This window comes from Silene latifolia, chromosome Y (genome assembly GCF_048544455.1).
Source record: "Silene latifolia isolate original U9 population chromosome Y, ASM4854445v1, whole genome shotgun sequence".
NCBI lineage: Eukaryota > Viridiplantae > Streptophyta > Magnoliopsida > Caryophyllales > Caryophyllaceae > Silene > Silene latifolia.
The window spans coordinates 302296533-302311356 of record NC_133538.1 but is presented as its reverse complement, the minus strand read 5'-3'; the positions used below and the strand labels follow the sequence as shown (position 1 = coordinate 302311356).

General features: G+C 37.7%; 1 non-coding gene across 1 annotated transcript; it reads right to left on the bottom strand.

The window, feature by feature from the left end:
- Nucleotides 1-2524: 2524 nt before the first annotated feature.
- Nucleotides 2525-2631, bottom strand: LOC141634670 (small nucleolar RNA R71). Its single transcript, XR_012539395.1, has one exon. It is a non-coding gene; the product is annotated as a small nucleolar RNA R71 (small nucleolar RNA).
- Between the last annotated feature and the right edge of the window lie 12193 nt (nt 2632-14824).

The window sequence follows — 14824 nt, the reverse complement described above, 5'->3', positions numbered from 1 at the left end:
GAGATTCTGTCACCATAGCAATTTAATTGTATTTTACCGACTTAGTTGAGTGCACGCTTCTGAGTCATTGATGTGACCATAATTAGCGCATATTTAGTCCCCGAATTAGCCTTGTTCCCATGCTTTTTAGTGCATATTTGGGTCATTTATTGTCTTTAGTTCTTTGTTTTGCATATTCTTTGAGGTTTTGTGTCCTTGGTAGGAAAGGAGTGCAAACCTTGCATTTTCATGGCAAAATGAGACTAAATTGATTGAATCCAATGACCAAGCATCAAGGAGAGACAAGATTAGAAGGCCTTTGTACATATTATAGTAGTTGGGCAATGATGAGGAAAGATCCTTGCATCCCCAAGGAAATCCCCAAGGATTTTATGAAGAAAAGGGAAGAAAAGAAAAAGAAACAAGTCTGAGCAGCAATCCGTGCGGATTGTCCTGAAGACGCCCGTCCCCAGCACCACAATCCATGCGCCTTCCTTACAAGACGCCCGGGCAGCAGCTACCAGAAGACGCCCGTCTTCTCCCAAAGACGCCCGGGCAGAGACTCACGAATACGGCCGTCCCGAGCCTAAGACGCACGGATTCCAAGACAGCGCAAAGTCGTTTCTTCAAGCTTCAAGAAAGATGCCCATCCTTCAGAAAATACCGGCGTTTCCTTAAGTAGGGACTTAATCGTCATTTAAGCCCTTAGTTAACCCTAATGCACCCACCTAATTTCCACTATAAATACCCCATTAGTCTAATTGGAAGAGATATGTTCTTCTTATCAATTCTTAGAATAGTTAATATCAATCAAATCTCTCTTTAATTTTGTAATCAACAATTAATCAAGTTTTAATAAAAGTTTTATTTCCTTAATCTCTCTTTTGTTCATCCTTTATTTTGGGTAATTGAAGATTATTTGGGTTATTATTGGGAAATTGACAACCTCTCAATCAAACATCAAGTACTTCTTTTATTCTTTGCTTTATTATTGGAATCATTAGTAGTTATAATTCTCTTAATCCCTTTTTAATTATTGCTAATTACTTTCATTTGTTCATCATGTTTCACTTTGTTGGTATGATTGACAACCTTGCTAGCATGTTCAACATGATAATGAGTGAGTAGTTCCATAGCTAAGGTTAATGGGTAATTAGGGGAAACCAACATGCGGAATGATTCATGCTTAAATTAATATGCTTTCATGGTTTATTTGCTTGCTTGTTTTGATCTCAACTCATGCACATGTTATTTTTGATGAAATGCGAGCCTATGAATCCTTGCATTTTTTACCCATCACCTACCTTTTCAATGAGACTTGTAAGATATAAACCAACTCGAGTCTCATTAGACCATGCATGTTGTTGAGTAGGGAAGACTAAGTCGACTTGTAGGTGTTGTACAATCTAATCGATTCGGCTCCGGGACCCAAACTTTCCTAGGATTGTAAGATATAACCCAACTCAATCCATCACAACAATAATTGCTTGCTTATAATTTGAGAACATGTTTGTATGATCAATTCCCATGAATCCCCTCTGACCCTATGACACCCTAGTGCTTTTTATCAATTGTTTACAACCCTTTCAATTCATCTTGCTTATTTATTTTCATTGCTATTTAGTTTAGTGACCTTCTACATCAACCCAAATTGTGACACCCCTAAGACACCACTAGTCTCAATAGAAATCTCATCTCAATTCCCGTCCCTTGGGATCCGACCTTTACTTGCCGCTTTACTAATTGTAGAGTTGTTTGTGAAGCTATAAATTGTGTTTTGGTCTAGGTGCTCCTAACGACAAGTTATCGAAAAGATTTAGTCCCGACCAAAAATGGCGCCGTTGCCGAGGACGGTGTTATATTGATTTAGATTTTCTTATATTGTTATTAGTTGTGTCTTTCTTTGCCTTGAGGAAGTAAAACTCCTCAAGGTTTGTTCTAATTGTTTTCGAGTTGTTTGATATTTTGCATGTCTAGAAGGTCACCAGGTGATTTGTTACCTTTTGATTGTGAAATTGAAAGAACTTTGACAACTAATAGAAGACTTGATAGGAGAAATTTGAGAGGTATTAGTGAGTTTGTAGATATTCAACCAACTATTGAGTTCATCAACCCTTTTGCAACAGAAGGTGAGGAGAACCCAACACAAAATACAACACAAAATCAACCCACAATGCCTAAGTTTTCATCACATTCCGTACCCACCGAGGAGAACCTACCCAATGGTACTCCTACACCACAAAATTTGACCGGAAATTTCATTGCTAAATCCGCATTTATCCAATTAGTCGAAAGGAGCCAATTTGGGGGGATGCCTAGTGAAGACCCTCACTCTCATATGGAGACCTTTTGTGACTATTGTGATGACATTTCTCAAACCGGTGTAACTCAAGACCAAATTCGATGGGTCTTATTTCCTTTTTCTCTAATTGGCACCGCGAAACAATGGTTGAAGGGCCTTGATAAGGCCACTCTCGGAATTGATTCTTGGAAGAAGTTGGCTCTAGCTTTCTACAAAAAAATCTACCCACCGGAAAAGACTAACATGCTAAGAGCTCAAATTACGGGTTTTAAGCAAAGGGATGAAGAATCTTTGTATGAAGCTTGGGAACGATTCAAAGAAAATTGTCGCTCATGTCCTCACCATGGACTTAGCGAGTGGTTCTTGGTGCAACAATTTTGGAACGGTCTATATGAAGATTCAAGGAACATTCTCAACATGGGATCAAATGGAATGTTCACCGAAGTTGATGACAATCAAACTTGGAACAAAATTGAGGAAATGGCGGTCCATAACTCGCAATATAGTAGACCTCGCAAGGCTACTAGAGGAGGAAAGCATGAAGTGGACTCCGTTACTCAATTGGGTGCTCAACTTAGTGCTCACATTGATACCATCAATTTGAAGTTTGAAAAAGCTATGGCTAGACTTGAAGAAGCCTCAAAATCACCAAAGCATCATGTTAATGCCATGACGGCATCCTCATCAATCCCAAGTGGGATATGTGAGAATTGTGGAACTTTGGGACATGACTCAAGTGAATGTAGGGGAACAAATGAACAAGTAAATGCTTTCCAAGCATACAAGAGTGGTACCCCTTATTCCAACTATTACAATGAAAACACCAAATTCCATCCAAATCTCTCATACAAAAGCCAAAATGTTCAAAACCCTCAAACAACATACACCCCACCTCCCATGAGAAACCAAAATCAAAGACCCTATTACAACCAAAACCAAGGTTACCAAAATCAAAATCCATACAATCAACAAAATGACCAAGGTTTTGATGTTCAAAAAGCGGTCCTCCAAATGCAAAAGAATCAACAAGAATTTTTCACTCAAATGCAAAAAGATAGTCAAGCAAAGGAAACCACCATCAACAACATCCTAGCTCACACCAAAATGTTGGAAACCCAATTGACTCAACTAGCATCTTCAAGCTCACAAAGACAAAAGGGGCAATTACCACCTCAAAGTAATACCCCAAGACATGAAACGGTTTCAAAAATTCAGCTCAGAAGTGAGGGAGGGACTAACGATTTCAATTGATATGTAGTGCTTTAGCTTAGTGTGGGGATAGCAATTGCCTAGGCTATTCATGCCTTAGTAGTGCCCCCACAATGAAGATCACGAGATTTTAAAGAATGAAAAATAACAAGGGATATGAAAGGTACACGGATGGAACTGAATCCGGGTAAAAGGGGTAGAACCCGAGCGGTTTCAAGAGAATCCGCCCGTCTTCAGACAATCCGGGCGTATTTGGCAGAAGACGCCCGTCCTTCTGAGCTGAATTTTTGAAATTTTGTGACTGTTAACGAATCCGGGCGTCCTGCAATAGAATCCGCCGGTCTTCATAAAGACGCCCGTCCTGAAAGAGAAGACGCCCGTCTTTTTGGCTGAGGAAAACAAGAAAAATTCCTGGAAAGGAATCCGCCCGTCTTCTCTGAAAGACGCCCGTCCCGCATTTTCAAATCCGTCCGTCTATGCTGCAATCCGCCCGTCTTTAGGCGAGAATTCCTGAAGCCCATCCAGACAGAATCCGGGCGTCCAGAAGGAAAGCCGCCCGTCTTCCCCCTGCATTTCAAATTATTCGGGTTTATTATAAACCCCCTCCCACATTCATTTCTTCATTCCTTCATTCAAAACACTACCCATAAACCCCATAGCTCCAAAACCCTCATCCTCTCCATCACAAAAACAAGATTCCTCAACAACATTCACTAAAATCAAATCAAAACATCCTTTTAACAACAATTTAATCACTCCTCTTTCAACAAAAATCAAAACCAAGCACAAAATCTTCAACCTTTGAGTCGATTTTTGAATTCATAAAGGCAAAGCCTTTCATCTTTAAATCGATTTGGGTACACTAAAAATTGAAGATTTTCACTCTTTTCTTGGTTTATTCATCAATGGCAAAGACAAAGGGAGCAACAAAAGCAACAAAGGCAAAAGCACCAAAGGCAAAGGCACTCTCATCAAGACAAAAGAGTCTTCAAGCAAAGAAAGCATTGGCTATGGTGGTAGCTAGCCCAAACTTGGAAGTGCAACAACAACAACCTCCCATGGAAGCAACAACATCTACTACTCCGGAAATTGCTCAACTTTCGAATTATCCGGAGGTAATTTTCATTTCCAAATCCCATAGGGACACTTTTTCTAAGTCTGCTAGAAAATCATTTCTATCCACCAAGTTTATTTGTGAAGATGCCTTAGATAAGTTGGGTGTCCTTGAGCAAACTAGAGCCTTCTTTAAAGCCATGGGGTTGGAGAAATTGTTTACAACAAAAGAATTGATATACCCCTCCCTTACCTTAGAATTTTTGAGTTCTTTGAAAGTTAACAAGGTTGAGACTATGGAAACCATCGAGTTTCACCTAGCTAATGTTAGTAGGCGCATCTCCTTTGAGGAAATGGGAAAAGCTTTGGGTCTTAGCGATTCACCGGGTTATTTCAAGAATGTTGGCAAGTATGACCCCGACCCTCTTTGGGAGGCGATTTCCCGAAGGAAATTTGAGAACTTTCATGCAAGTCGCACTCTATTAGTCCACCATCCGGGCATTAGAGTGTGGGACAAGGTTGTAGGAAACACCATAATTTCAAGAAAAGACACCAACCATTTCACCAAACTCGATTTTGTTCTTCTTGAGTCCGGCTTAAACATTGGAAGGGAATTCACCAAGCCTTTTAACTCTCTAAGGCTTTTGGTTGATAGATGGCTAAACGTTGATTGTGGGAAGCAAGGCACTACCGTTATTGTGAATGGAGGTCTAGTCACTATTTTAGCTAAATACTTTGATCCGAACTTCAACAAGGATAGCAAGTATGTGGCGAAGAAGGGTGGTCATCTCATTGATATTGATACTATGATAAACAAGTACAAGTGGGTCTCTCATAACCCTCTTGACACCAAGTATGGGTGGCTCACTAGTGAGGCTAGATCTTTTACTTTGTCTTCGAAGATTTGTCGTTTAAGTGTCCACCGGACCAACTATCTCCTTCCCCTTTCAAAAGAGGCCGAATACATTATCCGACAACAAAAGGGTGAAATTGAAATACCCTCCTGTTCCATTGTCACACCACCCTATCCTTTCAAGTACCAAGAGTTCAAGCCCGAAGGTGTTGAAGCAAGCAAAGATTATATGACTCTTCTTATGCAAGAGATGCACAATCAAGCCTTCACGGACCGGGAAGATGCTTACTTAGCCCAATATCCACCCCTCCTTCACTTAGCTAGGCAAGGACTACTTGACCCTTCATGTCCTTTGCCTAGTTGGGCGGATAGGGAAGTCTTCTTTCCGAGTGCATCTAGGGGTGAGTTTCCGGGTGATAATGAGGTTGTCGGTGATGAAGAGGTTGATGATAACATTGATGAAGAAGCTAGTGAAGAAGAAGAAGAAGAGGATGATGAACAAAGTGAACAACAAAGTGAAGAAGGAAGTGGTGATGAGTCCACTTCTAGTGAGGAAGATGATGATAGTGATGATATGATGGAAGATTAGCAAGCTTTGGAGACTCCTACCCTCTTGAGGTTTGTCTATTTCTCTCTTTGTTGTATTTTATTAATCTTGATCATTGTTGGAGTAGTCCTAGCACCATAAAGGACTAACACCTCGGCCCCATTGAGGTGTTCTCATTTTATTGTTCCCACTTTTAAAAATCCAAAATGACAAAATTAGTTTCATGCATTGCATCGTGTGTGCATGAACTACACCCAACCTTAGGACATTAGCAATAATGTCTAACTCGGTTTGGGGAAGTACATACATACACAACGGGAGGTAATCTAAATTATCCTCTCCGTCATAAACAAAAACCATGCATCATGTAGTGTATATTAGTGTAGCTTGCATTTAGTGTAGAAATCATGCATCATGTTTGCATAATTTCCCATCATTTTGGCCATTGGGGACAATGCCCATATTAGTGTGGGGATGGGTAATTCTAATCTAACTTTTATTCAAAAAACCATAAAAATTTGAAATTTAAAAAACCAAAAACAAGTTCATTTCTTTTGTAGTGTAGCCAAGTATATATTATTGTATATATTTTGTTTGTTCTATCCTTGTTCACATTAATCGACTACGCCACATCCGAGACATGAGGATATTGAAGACCGCATGGTATGATCTTTCCAATCTCCTTTCTCCTCTTTATGTTAATGACTATGTGGCTTTATTTTGATTGATGCGGTATAACAATGTGAAATTAGGACTTGCATTTAGTTTATGGCCCTGTTTGGTAAACAGCGGATTAATTTCAACATAAGCAGATTGCAAAAGCAGATTATAAATGGCAGATTTTATCAGAAAGTTTGACTAGCATATTATAATTAGCAGAATTGATTTGAGTGTTTGGTAATTGGCAGATTACGATTAGTAGATTGTTAGTTTTCTTTGTAAAATGGAGAAAAATTTCCTATTTTACAATATGCTAACCAATATGCTGGGGTAAGCAGCATATTGTAAAACATCATATTGACCCCAAATATGCTGTTTCAATATGCTGTTTACCAAACACTAAAATTAGCATATTGATTGGTCAAACATGCTAAAAGCCTTGAATATGCTAAAATTTGGACAATATGCTGTTTACCAAACAGCGCCTATATGTCATATTAGTTGGTAGAATCACTTGCATTAGGATGTATATAATAGTTGCATCATGGCATATAGTTGCATTTAGATGAAATGTTTTAAAAAGTGCCTAATTGAGAACTTTGACAAGAGCAACTAAGCCATTACAAATACTTTTTCAACTTAAGACTTCGCCTACTAGAATGTTTGTAAAACACCCTAGATTGTGTCATACTAGTGTCTTTCGACCCATGACCCAAAGCCTAGTCAAGGGTTTGCATGTGAGTCACCTATCCAACCCCGTGATGCGATGTGGACTTGGATAACTTGTCTAGGTGACCTTGATTGACCTTGTGGTATGGCAACCCAAAAATACTTTCTATCAATAAGTTTGAAGTGCTCATTTCAAAGATTTTGTATGTGGAAACATTTTATTGCCAAGGAAACCTCAAATGTTATGAAATGTTGAAATATTGAGAACTTTAGTTGTTTTGATGGAGGCGTACCACTTCGATGTGCTTTGGAGAGGGATCCATTGAATTGGGCCCCTACACGGTTGTGAATTCAACCGCCCAGAGACAGAGTGACTATTACCCCGAAAAGCTATTGTCTAGAGGTTAACCGGTTGCCTAATAAGCGATTGGCGAAAGCAAAGGACATTAGCAGGGAAGGGACAAACCCCATCTCTAATTTTTTGAAATGTGAAAGTTGAATGAGGTCAATTTTTGAATGCTAGTCATATCCACCCTTGTTTATAACGATTTGAGCATTTCATTCCCAAAAAGCCTTTTTGTCAAGCCACTTTGTCGAGCTTGGGACGATCCATGACCTTTACTTTTGTAGAGAACTCGAGACTTGCCATGTCATATGCTACTAGCATCATGGGGATCATCATTCCACACCATCCGATCGCTCTTGACGAAAGTATATGGAAATTGAGGACGAAAGTAGTCTAGTTTAACACCATTTTGAGGTGATTTAGTGTCATCCTCTTAGCCTTAGTGATTTGTTGAACTAGTATTTGTGACGGAATATATGCTCTTAAATTTGTTCTCTTTTAGTTGACTCCGCCACTTGATGAGGAAGTGGCTATTCTTTTTGTAGATGCATCCATTATTTGATTTTGTGTGCTTAATGTTTGGATGTGTCGCCATTTTGGCAAGACCCACCTTGCCTTGCAAGAAGGCATCCTACCTCATAGTTGTCTTGTTGTGAGTTGAAGGGGCGGAGTGAGACCCGCTAATTGTCTCATATCGGCTGTGTTATTAGGTTAGTTTAAATAATGGTCCTAGTCTTTGTCACCTCTTTACTTGGGACGAGCAAAGGTTCGGTTTGGGGATATTTGATGTGACCATAATTAGCGCATATTTAGTCCCCGAATTAGCCTTGTTCCCATGCTTTTTAGTGCATATTTGGGTCATTTATTGTCTTTAGTTCTTTGTTTTGCATATTCTTTGAGGTTTTGTGTCCTTGGTAGGAAAGGAATGCAAACCTTGCATTTTCATGGCAAAATGAGACTAAATTGATTGAATCCAATGACCAAGCATCCAGGAGAGACAAGATTAGAAGGCCTTTGTACATATTATAGTAGTTGGGCAATGATGAGGAAAGATCCTTGCATCCCCAAGGAAATCCCCAAGGATTTTATGAAGAAAAGGAAAGAAAAGAAGAAGAAACAAGTCTGAGCAGCAATCCGTGCGGATTGTCCTGAAGACGCCCATCCCTAGCACTACAATCCGTGCGTCTTCCTCACAAGACGCCCGGGCAGCAGCTACTAGAAGACGCCCGTCTTCTCCTAAAGACACCCGGGCAGAGACTCACGAATCCGGCCGTCCCGAGCCTAAGACGCACGGATTCCAAGACAGCGCAAATTCGTTTCTTCAAGCTTCAAGAAAGATGCCCATCCTTCAAAAAATACCGGCGTTTCCTTAAGTAGGAACTTAATCGTCATTTAAGCCCTTAGTTAACCCTAATGCACCCACCTAATTTCCACTATAAATACCCCATTAGTCTAATTGGAAGAGATATGTTCTTCTTATCAATTCTTAGAATAGTTAATATCAATCAAATCTCTCTTTAGTTTTGTAATCAACAATTAATCAAGTTTTAATACAAGTTTTATTTCCTTAATCTCTCTTTTGTTCATCCTTTATTTTTGGTAATTGAAGATTATTTGGGTTATTATTGGGAGATTGAAAACCTCTCAATCAAGCATCAAGTACTTCTTTTATTCTTTGCTTTATTATTGGAATTATTAGTAGGTATAATTCTCTTAATCCTTTTTTAATTATTGCTACTTATTTTCATTTGTTCATCATGTTTCACTTTGTTGGTATGATTGACAACCTTGCTAGCATGTTCAACATGATAATGAGTGAGTAGTTCCATAGCTAGGGTTAATGGGTAATTAGGGGAAACCAACATGGGGAATGATTCATGCTTAAATTAATATGCTTTCATGGTTTATTTGCTTGCTTGTTTTGATCTTAAATCATGCACATGTTATGTTTGATGAAATGCGAGCCTATGAATCCTTGCATTTTTTACCCATCACCTACCTTTTCAATGAGACTTGTAAGATATAAACCAACTCGAGTCTCATTAGACCATGCATGTTGTTGAGTAGGGAAGACTAAGTCGACTTGTAGGTATTGTACAATCTAATCGATTTGGCTCCGGGACCCAAACTTTCGTAGGATTGTAAGATATAACCCAACTCAATCCATCACAACAATAATTGCTTGCTTATAATTTGAGAACATGTTTGTATGATCAATTCCCATGAATTCCCTATGACCTCATGACACCCTAGTACTTTTTATCAATTGTTTACAAACCTTTCAATTCATCTTGCTTATTTATTTTCATTGTTATTTAGTTTAGTGACCTTCTACATCAACCCAAATTGTGACACCCCTAAGACACCACTAGTCTCAATAGAAATCTCATCTCAATTCCCGTCCCTTGGGATCCGACCTTTACTTGCCTCTTTACTAATTGTAGAGTTGTTTGTGAAGCTATAAATTGTGTTTTGGTCTAGGTGCTCCTAACGACAAGTTACCGAAAAGATTTAGTCCCGACCCGTCATCCCTTTAATCTGGCTAAAATTAATCCTAGATCGAAAGATTGGACTAAATAGGCCTGCTATGAACAGTAGACTACCCTGACGAGGATGAAAGTTAAGTTAGTGGTAATTTAGGATAGAAAGTGGACCGAAAGGACCTTTCCATATCCGTCTCGCATTAATCTTGAAAGATAAGTAGATCTATATACTTACATATTCATATATGTTTTAATTTAATTTGTCATAAAATTAACTAATGATCTTATGCATGCAAACATTAAAACAAAATAAGGAAGAAACATTATTCTTACATTGTATTTTCGGTTTTAAGGGCACAAGAGAGATCACCTTTCTCTCTTGTTCTTGTGCTTTCCTTTAATGGAAGAACTAAGATCCAAGTGTAGGATCTCTCCCAAAGCTTAACACCCAAGGCCTACTCTTAATTAAAATTAATATTATAAGAACTAGTACAATATTAATCTTGTAGAAAATGACCCAAAAATATTATATAACACTTAATATTTTCGGTTTTTGGGAGAGGAAGAAGGAAGCTTATTATCTCTCTAGAATTCTTATTTTAGATGAGTGAAAGTATGAATGAATAATACAATAACATTATTGTATATTAGGTAAAATTAAGAGGAAAAACCAAGTGGTTTTCCTCTTCTCAAAACCGGGTGGGCTAAGGGCGTGGAGGGAGCCAATGCATGCAATTATTTGTCTTCACAATGCATAATAGGGTTGCATGGCTACTAAAGCAAACAATCATTATGTTTACCACTAATTTAAACAAACACAATATTTGCTTAAACCACCTCCAATTTTCGGCACATTGGATAATATGGGATCCATTTTATTTTTGTCAATTTGTCTTATGTCACATGTCATATGTCACATAAATTTGTTATGTATTTTTAACATATTAAAAAATCAACGTATTAATAAAAATACGTCATATACAAAAATCGACTTAGTAATTCATAATTACTTGTACCAAAATAATTTACCAATTTATAAATCACAACAATTTGTATTTATAATAATTCATTCAATTCAATTGTTACCTTAAACAATTATTTCATCCGAGTAATGATACGATTCAATTACTCAGACCGTATCTCATTTAATCGCATTTCAATGTGATACGTAAATTTTACTTCCAAAATCGTCCGTCAATTTTCAAGTAATTTAATTAACTCGTAACATTATACGATTAATTAAATGATCAATTAAGAGTGTTGCCCTATAGGTATGACCTAGGGGATCAACTGATCACCACCGTCGCACGACAGTAATGTCAAACTCTAGTCAGCCAATCATTACCGATATATGTTGACTAGTTGACAGTAAAAATTACTTCCCAATTGTATTCTTTATAATGAGATTTAAACATGTGATCATCATGATCAACAGTCGTGATCGCATTATTGTCGGAGGACACATATTCCAACAATCTCCCACTTGTCCTCGACAAGTGTGCTTCACCAATTCTCTTGTCCTATTACTATCTCCCACTCAATGCAAGGTGTCTTTCAGGTCGTACTTGCAAGTGATCATATCGAGAGTGGTTTCCTCGATCTGGAGAATAACTGATTGACCGGATTTATCCATCATAGATACTTTCCGAGCGTGGCCACGCATTTCCAGTTCATTACTCCTCGAGTGGCCCTGAGATATTGTTATAACCCTGACTAGGGGTGGACAATTCCTATCGCACTCATTCCCTTCGACTAGCCACAGCCATCATAACCCAAAATATGCCCATTTGACCCCATTTACGAAGGTCGTAGTAACACAAATCAAAGTTAATCTGAAACTGTGCCATCTTAGGTGAACAGTCTTTAGTCAAAAGAATCGACTCATTTGAATACTATAGTAGCTCTCGCCACGACCAGGCAATATAAATTTGCCAGAACTCTATAAGCGGTCATTAGGCCCGACAAAATGTTCCTAACAGTCTGCCTATGTGATCGACTAGTCATCTCACATGACTCTATGGCACTTGAACTTGCCATCAATCGCATCACACTCTAGTCACTTCGAGACGTCACCTCATACAAGTGACTATGGGCAAATACTATGTTAATCCGTATTCACTTTGACGGGGTTCAATTGTCTCCACAACCCGTTTGGATATAACAATGTACAAGGTGAGTTAATAATAACTCAAACGACAAATGTCGACATCACACTCGGGTAGTCAATATCATATTACGACCTTGTGATGTATATCATAAGTGTAAACACTTATTGATTGCAATAGAAGTTTAACATGCCATGTGTCCATGTGTTCAAACCTCTTACACTTGCATTTTCCTTTACATTCATGTTCTCTCTCATAGCATGAACTTTACCAAGTACACATCAAGGTTCCCGACCTCGGTTTTGGTTCTTTATCTTGAAAGAACTTTCTTATCGATTATCACATAACGAAAGAATTTGTGGTGAATGATATCTTGTACTGATCAAGTACTCCATCCACACACAATGCACTAGGTATATGTTCTGTAGAGTCTTGCAACAATTTGCCAAGACGATTGGCCTAGCACTTCTCACAAGTCCTAGCATAGTTAGGAAAGATTAGTTTTGAGTAACTTCTTATTCAACTAAGTATCTTCCCAAAACTTCTTATTTCTCTTTCTAGGCTTGAAATATTTAGGATTCTCATAAATCATTACATGTGCTCGGATTTTCATTAATATGCGCAACCTCTTGACACATATAAGAGCATTCTGACAAACACCGAAATCGCTCATCGGATTCTACTTGAGAATTCATGACGTTTCTATTGTGGCTTACCAATGAATCATCATGCTCTTATGCATATGATTCACCATTGGACATGTGCATGATCATTCTAATGGCAGAAACATTAGTTACTAATAATCATGAGATCAACCATTTATAGGTTCAATGAACGACCATGACTGCTAATAGCAATTCCATTTTCATCTATATGAATAACCTATGTGTATGTTGATACGATGTGTATCTCTTAATACTAATCCAACATCCCTTGATGTAATTGGATTCATCATAGTTCATTTTCATCCAGAATTGAAAACTCAAAACTTCCTCTAAGAAGGAAGGTGTTCGCTTGTCATTCTTTAACGAGTGGTGAGTTGTAAACATTCAAAGGATGATAGCTCCCACTAAATTCCATGTCTTCACATGATAATTTCCTAACTCCCACTCAATTCCACATATTTCGAAATTGACTTCTCAATCGAAACTTTTCAAGAATTGAAATATAAATTGCATTGCCAAGTTATTAAGATAAAACCATATATGTTCCCATCATATCCCTTCAAAATACTTACTTTGAAGTGGTCTTATCTTAACCTTATGGAAAAGATTTTAATCTCTAACTCTCACATATCATAATGATGTGTAGCGATGTCATTATTTAAATATAAATAATATCTAGAACACGTCCTTCGAAATACCCTTTCCGAAGGAGGTTTAACCATTTCATAATGAGGTTAAGTAATGACATTTGCGTGGTTAAAACTTGGCCATTGAAGATATTGGTATATCAATCTTTGCAACTCGATCATAACTAGTATGTCACTTTGATTCATTTAGGCTCTTAAGTAAATCTTAAGGTTGAAACTATTGGTCAAAATTTTCATAAACTTAGTCAAAAACTTGTTAAGACTTTACATTAGTCATTTTTCTTCCAAAACTTTCTTTTGGTCTCCTCGTGTAGTTATCTTGAGAATATACTCTTATGATTACTTCACTTGGTCTCTTTAGTCATATAGAACTAACTTGAGACCATAGATCTCATCTATTCGGTATACTATGTAAATAGATATACCTTCATTCAAATCATTCTCTCTTGCATAGATCTTCATTTACACAAGTACACAATTTTATCTTGCCTTGCGTAGATCTTCATTTACACAAGTACACAATTTTATCTTGTCTTGTGTGTTGTTGTGTCCTCATTTTTCTCCCACTCTATCTTTAGAATAAATACACTATAGATTCAAAGATAGCATATGAGACACAAATAATGATGTTGAAGTTATAGGAGAACTATCTCATAGATAGACTAATAGTTATTGATTTCGTATGTGTCCCTGGTGATTGACATTCCTTTAAGAGAGTTCATAGACTCAACACCACTTTATAAATGATCATACACAAGCCTTAAGCATGTGGACATATAATTAAACCCGTCATTATAGTTGTCTATTAGATCACTTTAAGCGAATAATCTTATGTTTCTAAGAGCAAGCATTTAAAGATGAATTTTAGAACAAAAAGGATAAATGATAAAACGGGTGACTTGGGTTGCAAACCAAGTCACCATTATCCAAAATACAACCCATTATCCAAAATACCTTTCCATGTCGAACACGGAAACTTAAGGTTCTAAAATCCAAAACATAATTTAAAATAAGACAATGAAAAGCAAAGCTCCATAAAAGCTATCCCTAGCTTCTTGATGGTTTCTCATGCTTGCTTTTCCTTTCCCTTGTCTTTGCTTGGTGGAGGCCCTATTTACAATAAAAAGGGAGATACATTATCACAACTTTGCATCATAATACCATAGTTGAATTAGAAACATAAAAGAAGGATAGTCATTTACCTACTGGAGTAATCTTTCCAGCCTTAATATCACCAAGGTATTTGGAACAATTTCTTTTCCAATGTCCCATACCATTACAATAATGGCATTTATCAAGAGGACCC